The sequence below is a fragment of the Calypte anna genome, chromosome Z (assembly GCF_003957555.1).
Source record: "Calypte anna isolate BGI_N300 chromosome Z, bCalAnn1_v1.p, whole genome shotgun sequence".
In the NCBI taxonomy this organism is placed as follows: Eukaryota; Metazoa; Chordata; class Aves; order Apodiformes; family Trochilidae; genus Calypte; species Calypte anna.
In genome coordinates this window covers 30,279,065-30,290,569 of record NC_044274.1, presented here as the reverse complement: position 1 = coordinate 30,290,569, position 11,505 = coordinate 30,279,065, and the positions used below count along the sequence as shown (strand labels likewise).

The following is an 11,505-nucleotide window of genomic DNA, read 5'->3' as shown; positions in this document are numbered from 1 at the left end:
ATATCTGCCCTCTCCAAGTCAATTCTGACTAAACCAAGATTTACTAGACCATCTGGATGACCAGCCTGTGACTTTGAGGTTCCAGTTCCTTTTCAGATAGATATATAAGTATGGAGAAATGCTACCAAAACCTTAAAAAATAAGTATATGAAGTAGAAAGTACCTACTCCAAACCATTATATAGACTGAAAGCAGTTAATTTATAAACAAAGTATTTTCTCAACCATGCAGAAATTAAGCTGCTGTGAATATCCCTATATTAAAAGGATGCTAGATTAATTATTTTAGGAGGCAATTTGAAAGTCCACTTCTATGTTGACTTTGGATATTTTTTTTCTTTGTTATGTTGTTTGGTTTGGTTTTTATTTTTCTTCACATTTCTTCTTTCGATGTCTCACCATGATTTTTAGACCACCAAGCAAAGCAATTTAGTCTATAAGTTCTTTAAGCAGTGGAAGAAACAAAGTTCAGCTTTTCATGACCAGCTAAACTTCATACCTATTGTAGACTTCTTCCACACCACTCTCCTGAGCCTCTTGTAACAAGCCTTAGACAGGGCATATCATAACTGCTCATCTGGAGCTAAGTGTAGGTTTGCAGTACCAGCTAGTCTAAACATGATGTAAACTGACTGGATCACTTCTGCCAAACACCCAGTATCTTTGCAGACAACTCTCATTTATTAATGACTCAAGTCTCTCTTCCTACCCTCTCTCCTGTTTAGACAATGATTTCAACAGACATTATAAGAATATATTTTTGAGTCTTCTATTCCTCTATTCCTTCTATTCCTATTGGCCAATAGATTAAAAGTTCTTAAGCAAAAAAAGTAAGACAGACAAGTAGAAATTGCATAATCATAATTTCCTCAGGAAACCGTATTAAAAACAGATTCCTTAGATGTAATAATTACAGCCATTACCACATAATATACATTACCATGAGCATTAACTCACTGAATACAGATAACCTTAGGAATTTAAAGTGGATAACACCCTTTTTGTGTAATTTAAAAAAGGATTAAATTTGAGGCAATTAAGCATCATTAAAGTAAATGACTCATGGAGACCTAGTTTTCAAATATGAATGCCTAAGCTAGGTAGCTTAGACTATATTTAGGTGTTGAACCAAAGTGCTAGATGATGTTTGTAACACAGCCAACTATTTTGCCAGAAATTTCAAAAGCTTGATATGGTCTTGGTCTCCTTACTACACAAGAATGTTTAAATGGCATCCATATTGGCTCTTCTTCCTGAACAGATTCTCAGCTTGAGGGTCTTATATTTATTCAAGTTTAAATAACTGTACTACCTGCTTATGAGGGAGCAAGTAACAGATCAGACAGGGCACATCATAACTTTTATATTATCACAAGCAGTGGAATGTGTAATTATTCCTTGTTAATTAGCTGTTTAAGAATGTTTAAAGATAGTAGGTGGCAATTTCAAAGCAAAGAGGAGAAGATACTTCTTCGTACAATGTGAATGAGTTCAGTTGTTGAATTTCTTGCCAGGGGGAGGTTGAAGATGCTGTCAGACAAACTGAAAAAGTGACACAAAACAGCAAAGTAAACCATAACTCACTGGAAGCCAAAGGATTATTTTGGAAAAGTGTTTCTATCTTGGGCATCTGCTGCTGACCACTGTTCTGTTTCTTTGTTGTGTGGAGAAACATGTATTCAGGCAAGTATCTAGATATATCTGTCAAGAATCCTGAGCCCCTGCACACAGCACAGCAAACTCTGCTCTCTGATTTCACATCCTAGGGTTGAGAATCAGGAGATCGCACCCATGCATTTATTCATTACTACACCACGAAAAGCATTTAGACCATTGTCTGAATGTCCAAATGGCAAATTTTAGCAAGCAAGCAAGGAGTCTTGGGGGGGGAAGGGACTTGGTCTCAAAACAATTCTTACATTCTCTCAAACTGAGTTCTGCACCTATGAAAGAGGAGCCCCAGTCTTCATGCTATACTGAGACCTGGTGCATAAAATACTGAGAATAAACTTCAATGTATTTCAACATTACTTTTACTTAGCTATTTTATAAGAAAGGAGTACTTTATCTTGTTATTTAATTCCATGCTAATTGATTTGGTGTAAGTTCTGTTGTTCTTCAGTTGTCTTGCCTCATTAGGGATAATGTATACTTCCTTTTAAAAATTAGCATGTTTTATAAGAGCCAAACATACAATGGTCAGACGTCATCAAAAGTATTTTTTCTTCAGAACTTATTTCAGTCCTTAAACTTAGACATAAGAATTACTTGTAACTCGATGATTTCCAGGAGTCCCTCTAATTCACATGCATGAAATGCAGAGCATGTAAAATAATTCTAAACTTTTTCTTAAAAAAATTACTCTCAGGTGTACAGCAGGCAGATTTTTTGCATTGTGAAATCAAACCAGTATCAATAGACTATCAGAACCACACAGAGAATTACAAGTTAAAATACACAGTCTTTAATCTCACTAAATACTCTTTTCAAGAAAGAAATCATATTTGTTTGCTGCCAAAGTTGTAATGACCAAATTGTGTGAACCAGAACCACAGTAAGATTGGGATGGTGAGAAACTCTGTTGCACACTTAGAGAAAATGCTTCCTTCAGTTTTTTAACTAATTCAGACTAATGCACAAAACTACTGATATTTTGAATGAGGCATTAAAAATAGCAAGACCAAAACCCAGAACTTTTTCTGTTCCTGTGAAACTAGAATGAAGAATTTGACGTCTACAAACTGTCAGAAACAATCCTCTAATTTCTGTTTCTGTAGATAATGTTTTCTTGCTTGACTAGATACATTAATTTAGTGTCTAAACAATATTTAATTTTAAAAAATGGATAATCTATCCAACACACTCATGATAGTGCTACTGGCTTATGGAAGTACTTTTAAATACCGTTTGTGTTCATTTTAATTGAATTCCAGCTCTATTCAAAACCAATTTGGTATCAACTGTAAAAAAAAAAAAAGAATAATCGCAGAATAAGAATTGCACCATTCAATAGTTTAATCATAATAAGTTACAAACTTCTTAAATAAACATGCACAGGTATACCATAGGCTTTTTGTTAGCCTTACATATAAATGTGAACACTAAGTTCATTAATAGTTCATTAATTTGCTAATCAAAATGTTTTGGTTGTTACCAAGCAAGAACAATCTAATGTTATTTAAAAAATTAAAATTACTATTAAAAACAAAACACACACACAAAAAAAAAAACTCAAAAAAAACACAAAAAAACAAAAAAAAACCCCACCACCAAAAACCACCAAGAAACATTTATATCAAGATTACCTGGTTGTTGATGTAAATCGATCTATCTAAAAACCAAAACAAATGAAAACATCCCTTGGGATACCGTAAAGTCTTATGAGATAAGCCTTTTCTCTCTGGAAAAGAAGATATTAGCTTTCAGAGAAGCCAGGACCATAGAGAATTGTTGTCCCATAGGTGCAACTTTAGTCTGTCAGACTGGTGTAAAATAGGGCTGTTATTTGGTAGGTTTTCTAATAACTGACTCTTTATAGATGAATCATAACGTGATTCTGGAAACTTGGCAATTACAGCAATGACTGCACCATGTATTGTACATGACCTGCATACTAAGGAAGAAGAATACAAGGAGAAAAGAATGCTTTTTGTAGTTGTTAAAGCTCACCTCATCTCATTATATCCACTATGTGCACAGCCCTACTTGCTTAGAAGACAAATGTAAAACCAGCAGCATCCTACAATCGACATGTTACCTGCTGTTACTGCTTGATTTCCTCTGAAATGCTAAAATAACTAAATATCCCAAGATTTGCAGCTGAAAAAAACTCCAGAAATAATATTCAGAGACAGATTCAAATTTGTAGCTGTGCTCACAGGATATTTAAAAGATTAACACTGAAGTTTTGTTTGTGTGAGAAAATACAAGTGAAGTACGTACGTAAAATTGGTGTGTTTTTCAGAAACACTCAGCAACTTGAACTCGCATTTAGTGCACCCCCAAGCTTATAAAAAGCAATCTGTTTGTATAATCTACAGTCTTTAAAGAAAAGTCTCCTCTTGTTTCTTTTTTCCATGAGAGTCTTGGCAGATAAATGTAACATAAAAGACATTATCTTTCTTACCTGAAAGTAAATGCCATAAGCCAAATACATTTTCGAAACACATTGTTATAAGCACTTTGCTCTAAGAGAATGGAACTACCAACATCACTTTTAATGTTCTTTTTTCCTTCATGTATACTTAAATTTGTTGGCTTTCATCCAAGTTGTTCCAAATTGCTTTCTGAAGAGATGAGGAATACTTGATGAAAATGGGAATATCAAATAATACACAGGAAAGACAACCATGTGCAGGAAGAGAGAAAATAAGCCAAATTTGTTCCAAAGTAGAATTTGGTTTTCTTTCTAGCTAACAAGAGAAATGTACTGCTTCAATATGCTTTGCCTAAAAAGGATTCAACCTTTCTAGATGTGCAGTTATCTGCCTGAAACACACACTACAGAAATACATACATATGTATATATATATGAAAACATATATACGCATAAACACATGCACGCAGTATGTATATATACAGTTTATTACTGTACATATATATCTGCTACACAGTGAATGTAGTTTACTCTTTCAAAAATTTTTATTTTTATTCTTACTTCACATCATTTAAGAAACATGCAGGCTCTGAAACTCAAGAGTTTTTTTTCCCTTTTCTTCATTAAAAGACCTTTCATCAGTCAAAGAGACTGGGAATTATGGCACTATTTACTAACTACACAGTGCCTAGATAAGAGTTTGTTTCTCCACCTTCAAATGCCCTCCTTTTCCTGTAAAGGGGAACTGCAGGTTGGAAATGTATGTAATTTATGTATGTAAAAAATTTATGTAAAGAAGTATGTGGTGTCTCACTAAGGGAAGACCATGTGTAAATGCAAGAGATGGGGCATGAGAGGGAGAGGCATTATCTTTCTTTTGTCTCCTCCTCACCTGAAGCTGTGAGACTTTGGAGGGCCTGGGGAGCGGCAGAGAAGCTGCAGTGCAGACAAGTGCTTGGGATACCAAAGCTGTGGCAGTGTTGCCAGAGATTATGAGGCAATGTGCCTGTAAAACCTCTTCCCACACAGTACCTGGGGCTATGTGTTCGCCTTCATCTTGTGATGTGACATAGAGATTAAAGATAGAGGGTGTCAGAGAGTCATCTGGGCAGATATTAGGTCAGACCGCAAATTGCCACCACCACCTTAGTTGGTTCCCTTCTCATAGGATGGGCCAACACTCAAACTGGAGCTCTTCCCAGAGAGCTGATCTTTATTTTACCAGCTGATAAAACTAAAGAGAAGTGTTTAAGTGACTTGCCTAACAGATCTCAAATGTGCTTTAACACAGAGTTCATGAATATTTAACTACTGATCTGTACTTATTCTGCAGCTGATGGAGAAAAATTCATTTCAGAATGGAGCTTAGGTTAGAGGCCCCCACTGGTCTGAAGAAGACAGATGTCAGTCTCTGGGTCACAATAGGCAGGGGAGGAACTCCCAAGTAGAGCAGGTCTCAGTACTGCTGTCTTTTATAGTGGAAAGTGAAAGAGAAAAAAGAGTTCATCTCTGTCATAATGCAGAGGGGAAAGGTCTGGGGACCTACCAAGGTTCCTCCTACCAAGGACATTGTAGTGAGTTCAAGCACAACCACTCACTGCTTCCTTTCTGTCAGCTCTGCTCTCAGTCCTTGGAATATAATAGCTATAGCCAACTTCTTATTAATAGGTATCAGGCACAGTAGAATACCAGTTTTGTTTAATTTTATAAACTCTTATCAAGGTCAGATAGGGGCAGGTAGACAAACTGGATGCCAGGTTAATGTTCAGAACCACCCTGAACCCAAGATATACTGTACCTGGCCAAAACAACACCCAGCTTACACTATCTGCAGTTGTGAAATACAAGTTGGATTAATACAGCTAGTATGCTCTTATTCACATCATCACTTCAGAAGAAAATACTTCTAGTGGAATGAATTCTGAGTACTAGATCAGGTGAATAAGATGTCCCTAAAGACTACTTTCAGTCTTTGTTTACAACATGAAAAAAACCTGAGACTCAATTATTTATCTACCCATTATTTATTCATTCACGTAGTAGTATCTCAGTAAACTAGCATGCGGTTTGGCTGCTCATTTTTCCCCTAAGGATTCTGGCAAAACACTACTGCACAAAGGAAAGCTGGGGAGTATTTTCATTTGAAAACACAAAGAAAGAAAATATATCTTTTCAAATCTCTTTCATTACAGCTTTAGCTGGTGATGGACATATTCCAGACAGTCTGGTTCAAGCTTGGTTAAAGTCTTCAAATGTCTGGAGACTTCTGAAGCACCATAACAATATATTGTGCCCTTGGAAGTGGTTCCCAAAAAACCTCCTTATCTCTGGAACACACTGAGAAAGTGTATTTGATTACGCGTTCCAAATACAGAGGCGAAGAAATGCACATAGGTTTACACACCCACACACTCCCACACCCCCCTGTCACTGTAAACCAAACCAGTTTATTTGAGGATATTGTTATTCTCAGAAAGTGTATCTTGCAACTCCAGAAGGCTTGCTTGGACTTGCTGAGTTCCCCTTTCTTGCTTTTTGCCTGACAGCCACAGTTCCTAGACTAACCATACTAAAGCTGCTGCTTTCACTTCAGAAAATTTCCTCAAAATTAATTCCTCTCTATTGCCCATTTCTCTTTAATGAAGAAGAAAACTGAAACAGTCAAAACAAACAGTCAAGTTTTGTATCTCATTATTATCATCAGAGGGAAAATCTGGGGAAGGGAGAATTTGGGCAAAATATGGTTAGGCTCCAATAAGAAAAAGTATTCTGAATGTCATAAAATCTGTCTGTAAACCTGGGCCAGTCTTCACCATTAAAACCTCTCACACCTCAAATCTTAACTACACCACCTTTTAAACCATTTACAGCTGGAGTTTAGGATGAATGCACCAAAGCTCAGCCACTCCAGTGACTACCTATTAAAATAAACAAAGAAGGGAAGAACAAACAGCTACTAAAAATTTGAATGAAAAGAGTCAGAAGCTGGTGGCTGGTGGCTTTCAGTGTAATAAATGTATCAGGAAGAGTGTGAGGGGCAGCAACACATCTTCCTTAAAGAGGAGAGGTGCTAAGAGGCAGGAAAATCTAAATGAACTGATGTAGCACAACAAAGAACTTATTTGGTGAAAGAATGAAATTCATGGTGGGATTGATTTGTATTCAAACACTCACTTAAGCAATCCATATTTTAAACATAGTATATGCTGAGAAAAATTATGGATTACTATACTGTATTATCTGGATATTTAGAAGCACTGAAATGCTAGAAAACTGCATCAGTCATTGTAGTCTGTAACAAATTTTATCTATTATAAAGGATAGAAAATCCTGATTTAAAAGGTTATAAATTGGGTTAGGAAAATGAAGCCTTCACCATACTGAACTACAGATCAAGACAGCATCCTATACTAATAAAGCAGCTTGGCTATGACTGTAGAGTATGGCTAAAAAAATTTGAGGGTTTTTTCAGGTCATCACCTTCACAAGAGGAGACAGTGAATATTGTGGGAAGGCAGGTTTGTTTTTATTTATAGCAAGACAAATTTATCCATCTTTACTTATGGTGACCACAGTCACTTCTCTTCCTGTTCCTGGTCCCAGAGATTATTTATGAAGTTATTTGAGACCCCAGAAGGTAGGATTAAGGCATCCAAGTACAATGTACTACAATATCATAACACTGCACTGAGAATGAAATCTACCTCAATTATAATTTAAATAGCAATCATAAAATGATAGAATTATTTGGGTAGGAAGGGAACTTTAACGTTATCTAGCCCAGCACCCCTGAAGTGAGTGCAGACATCTTCACCCAGATCAGGTTGCTCAAAGTCCAATATTACCTTGCACACTTTCAGGGAGGGGACATCCACATCCACCTGGGCAGCCTGTGTCAGTGTCTCACCCCTTTCACAGTAAAAAATGTCTTCCTTATGTCCAGTCTAAACTTACCTGCGTAAACTCCTGCAATATAAAACTTCATCGGCTTGTCCTGTCACTACAAGCAATGGTTCAATGACTGCTCATCTTTGTCATAACCCCTTTTATATAATGAGATAACACCATAATGTCTCCCCAGAACCTTCTCTTATCCAGGCTGAACAACTCCAACTCTCAGCCTTTCTTCACTGGAAAGATGTTCCAGCCTGTGGTAATTTTTGATCATTTTTGTGGCCTTCCTCTGGACCTGCTCCAAGAGGTCTATGTCTTCCCTGTAGTGACAATTCCAGAGCTGGACACAGTACTCCAGCTGGGCTCTCAAGAAAGCAAGAGTAGTGGGGAACAATCATAGAATAGAATCATATAATGGTTTGGGTTGGAAGGGACCTTAAAGATCATCAACTTTCTATCCTCTGCCATAAGCAAGGACAATTCCCACTAAACCAGGTTGCTCAAAGTCCTGTCTAACCTGGACTTGAACATTTCCTGGGAGGATGCATCCACAATTTCTGTGAGCAAGGACTACCATTCTCGCAGCAAGGTTTTGTTCTTGGCTTCCTGTCCAGAGCTAAAGTGAACTTGATAGTATATTTATAATAATAAAAGGACTATGCTTAAAGAATTCAAAGAATATCAGGTCTTATAATAAACCAAATCTTGACCTTGTAATTAATGTGTTGTAACTCAGGAATCAAAAAGATCTAGAGATTTCAATAAACTGAAACACTTCACTGCACTTGTTTTGGTTCAGGCATGTCCTGAATTTACTTTCACAGTAATCTGCTTCAGATAGACAATTTACGTAAAACAACCATATTTAAGTGTATTTCTAATGATGCATGTGATAATGTGTCTCACTGAAACAGTGGCATATAACCTATTTTTTTTGTATGCCAAAAACCCACAATAAATGGCACGTCAAGTCATTATATCATACTCATCTACCTCACAACATGACATGATAGGCATCAAACACTAGCCATGACCAAATTAATTCCTAGAAAGACAGACACACTTTTTCCCACAAGCTGACTTCTGAACCTTTGTCTGTCCTAGTAGTATCAATGATGTCAGTGACATTTACATTGCTCACAATGAAAAACACTTTTAAAACCGGAATAACTGGCTTCTGGAAAAACAAAATATATTGTTCCTCCCATCTCACCTGTGTTCTCCTGCTTGCCCCATATTTAGGCCTGCAAAGCAAGCTGTGGTGTGTTGCTCAATGTTGCTACAATTGCTCTGGCGTGGAACAAAACAAACCACCATAAAGAACAAGAACTTCAAATCGCAGATTGTGAACAACATCTTAAGTGCTCATCTGCTATTCAGGCTCTGCAATTAGACCAACAACAGCAGACGGACTGGCAAAGAAGGAAATAATTCACTATTGAATCTCGTCTAGGCATAGGACAAGAGGTTGATTTCCTCCATTGCTAGCATGGCTATTTTAAATACAAAAAATAATTATGCTCAGTGTTTCAGTAGGCTTGTATTATAAGCTGTAGTACCTTAGCCACATGAAAAGGGATTGGGTTGAGAGGGTTTTTAGATATGGTTTTCCATCTGTGTCCAATTAAGTGTCCATTGAGCACGAAGTGTCTCATTGCTTAAGAGATGCCTTTGTAATTTAATTCATGTGAGTTTCATAAATACTTATGTTATTAGTAACAAACAATCCATCTACAGTAATACTTTTCTGTGTCCTCTAGCCAACAAATATGAAATGGTCCCCTCAACACATGCTTATCTATCAGTTATTGATGCATAATAGCAGATTTCTCTGTCAGCTGCGTACATGACATCGTAATTGCTTAGTACCTATTTAGGGTATACTTTTCTGTCAGAAACAGAACAGAGTTGCTATGGGAAGACAATGATTGATTTCTTATGCCATCTCGTGGAAAAATTATTAATTGCATGACAGTCTCAACCTCTTTTGCATGGTTTTGAGATAGCAGAAATGTCATGAGCATGGTTCAAGCCAGCTTTTCTTCCTACATGAAAAACCTGTTGTCTGTGAAGGACTAGCCTGGTTTGCCAGCATCTTAAAATCAAGTATTTTTGGTCAGTCTGTCTAAATTCAGTGATTTATCTTTCTGTATGCCTTGTGGATTGTGTGGTCTCCACCATGAAGCCCTAATTTATTTCCCTTGCTATAGATGATTTTTAGATCTTCCTTCATGTTCAGATTTTTTTGAAAGATAATATACTTCTTTTAAAATTTTTTACACAACAGGAGTATTCTCAACTTGACTGCTGGCTTAGAATTTATTTTCAATACTTTTCAAAAATCACAAAATAATTGTTCTAAAAATAAATATTCACTGTTAACTTAATTGTACTTATAAAAATGCAAATTAAAAACCAAATAAATTACAATATTTTTTTAAAAAAGAAAAAATTACCAAAATGATGAAATATCAAATTTAATTTTTCTGTTATCCAGTATAATGTCACTTGGGTGTAATTGGAAAATGAGAAAACACACAAAAAATCTGGAAACAACTTTTGCTATAGTAACTTAAACAGGAGTGTGTTATCTCATACAGTTCTCAGAAGACTAGAGAGTACTATTTTGCAAAAAAGGTTTAGGTCACCTTTGTGTTCGAAGTCCACTTTCAGTCCATCAGAGATTGAAACAAGATAAATCTTTCTTTCCTCTCCTCCATCCATATGATATTCTGTCTGTCGGAAATCTAAACACTCATTTAAATCTTATTTTTAATCCATAGACACTTGCTAGATTACATTCACAGAAGAACATCAATTATAAAATCCAGGAAACCCCAGCAAGAGCGTGGTGGAATAACAGTAATGCTTGAGGATTTAACTATGCAGCTCTTTTCAGCAATAATGTGAATCAATAGTCAGTCTCTATATTCCACTCTGAAACTATATGTGTGAGTGTTTGAATTCTTTCCTTATATTTATGGTTATCCTTTGATTATGTTTCAGTATATCAAATAAGATGACAGTGGAGATACGCACCATGTGCGCACTGTAAAACGAATGAAAATTGCCTAGGTGCAGTCTAATCCAGCAAACATTTCAGGGACTGCTCCATTTTCTCCTCCCCACCACTCACCTCAGAAGTAACATATCCTTATGCCACATTTCTGCTTCTTGCTAAAAGCAGAGGTTGCTCTCTTGCACTGGTATATGACATTTCAATTGGTCAAGAATTCTCCAACAACAACGTCAAGACCAACAAATTGAGTAACTGTTTAAATAAAAGCTACTTGGCATGGCAAGCTGTTGGAGAGCTTTTGGAAGAAAACAGACATGTGAGCAATCCTGACTCTTTTGCTTTAGCCAGAGTGAGCTGAGGGCCTTGAGGCCCAGATGCAATGTTACCAGAAGATCAGCTATGGGCAAAAGATAAGGGAGTTGTTAGCAGAAAAGAAGAATAACAGGATGGGAAAGCATCACACAGACAGCACACAAACAGTTGTATTTAACCAGTTA

The 11,505-nt window shown here is 36.5% G+C and overlaps 1 long non-coding RNA gene across 1 annotated transcript; it reads right to left on the bottom strand.

Moving 5' to 3' along the window:
• Positions 1-1,008: 1,008 nt before the first annotated feature.
• Positions 1,009-11,182, bottom strand: LOC115599950. The gene is made up of 3 exons (XR_003988721.1): positions 11,126-11,182; positions 2,904-2,959; positions 1,009-1,541 (listed from the first exon to the last, which is right to left on the bottom strand). It is a non-coding gene; the product is annotated as an uncharacterized LOC115599950 (long non-coding RNA).
• Between the last annotated feature and the right edge of the window lie 323 nt (positions 11,183-11,505).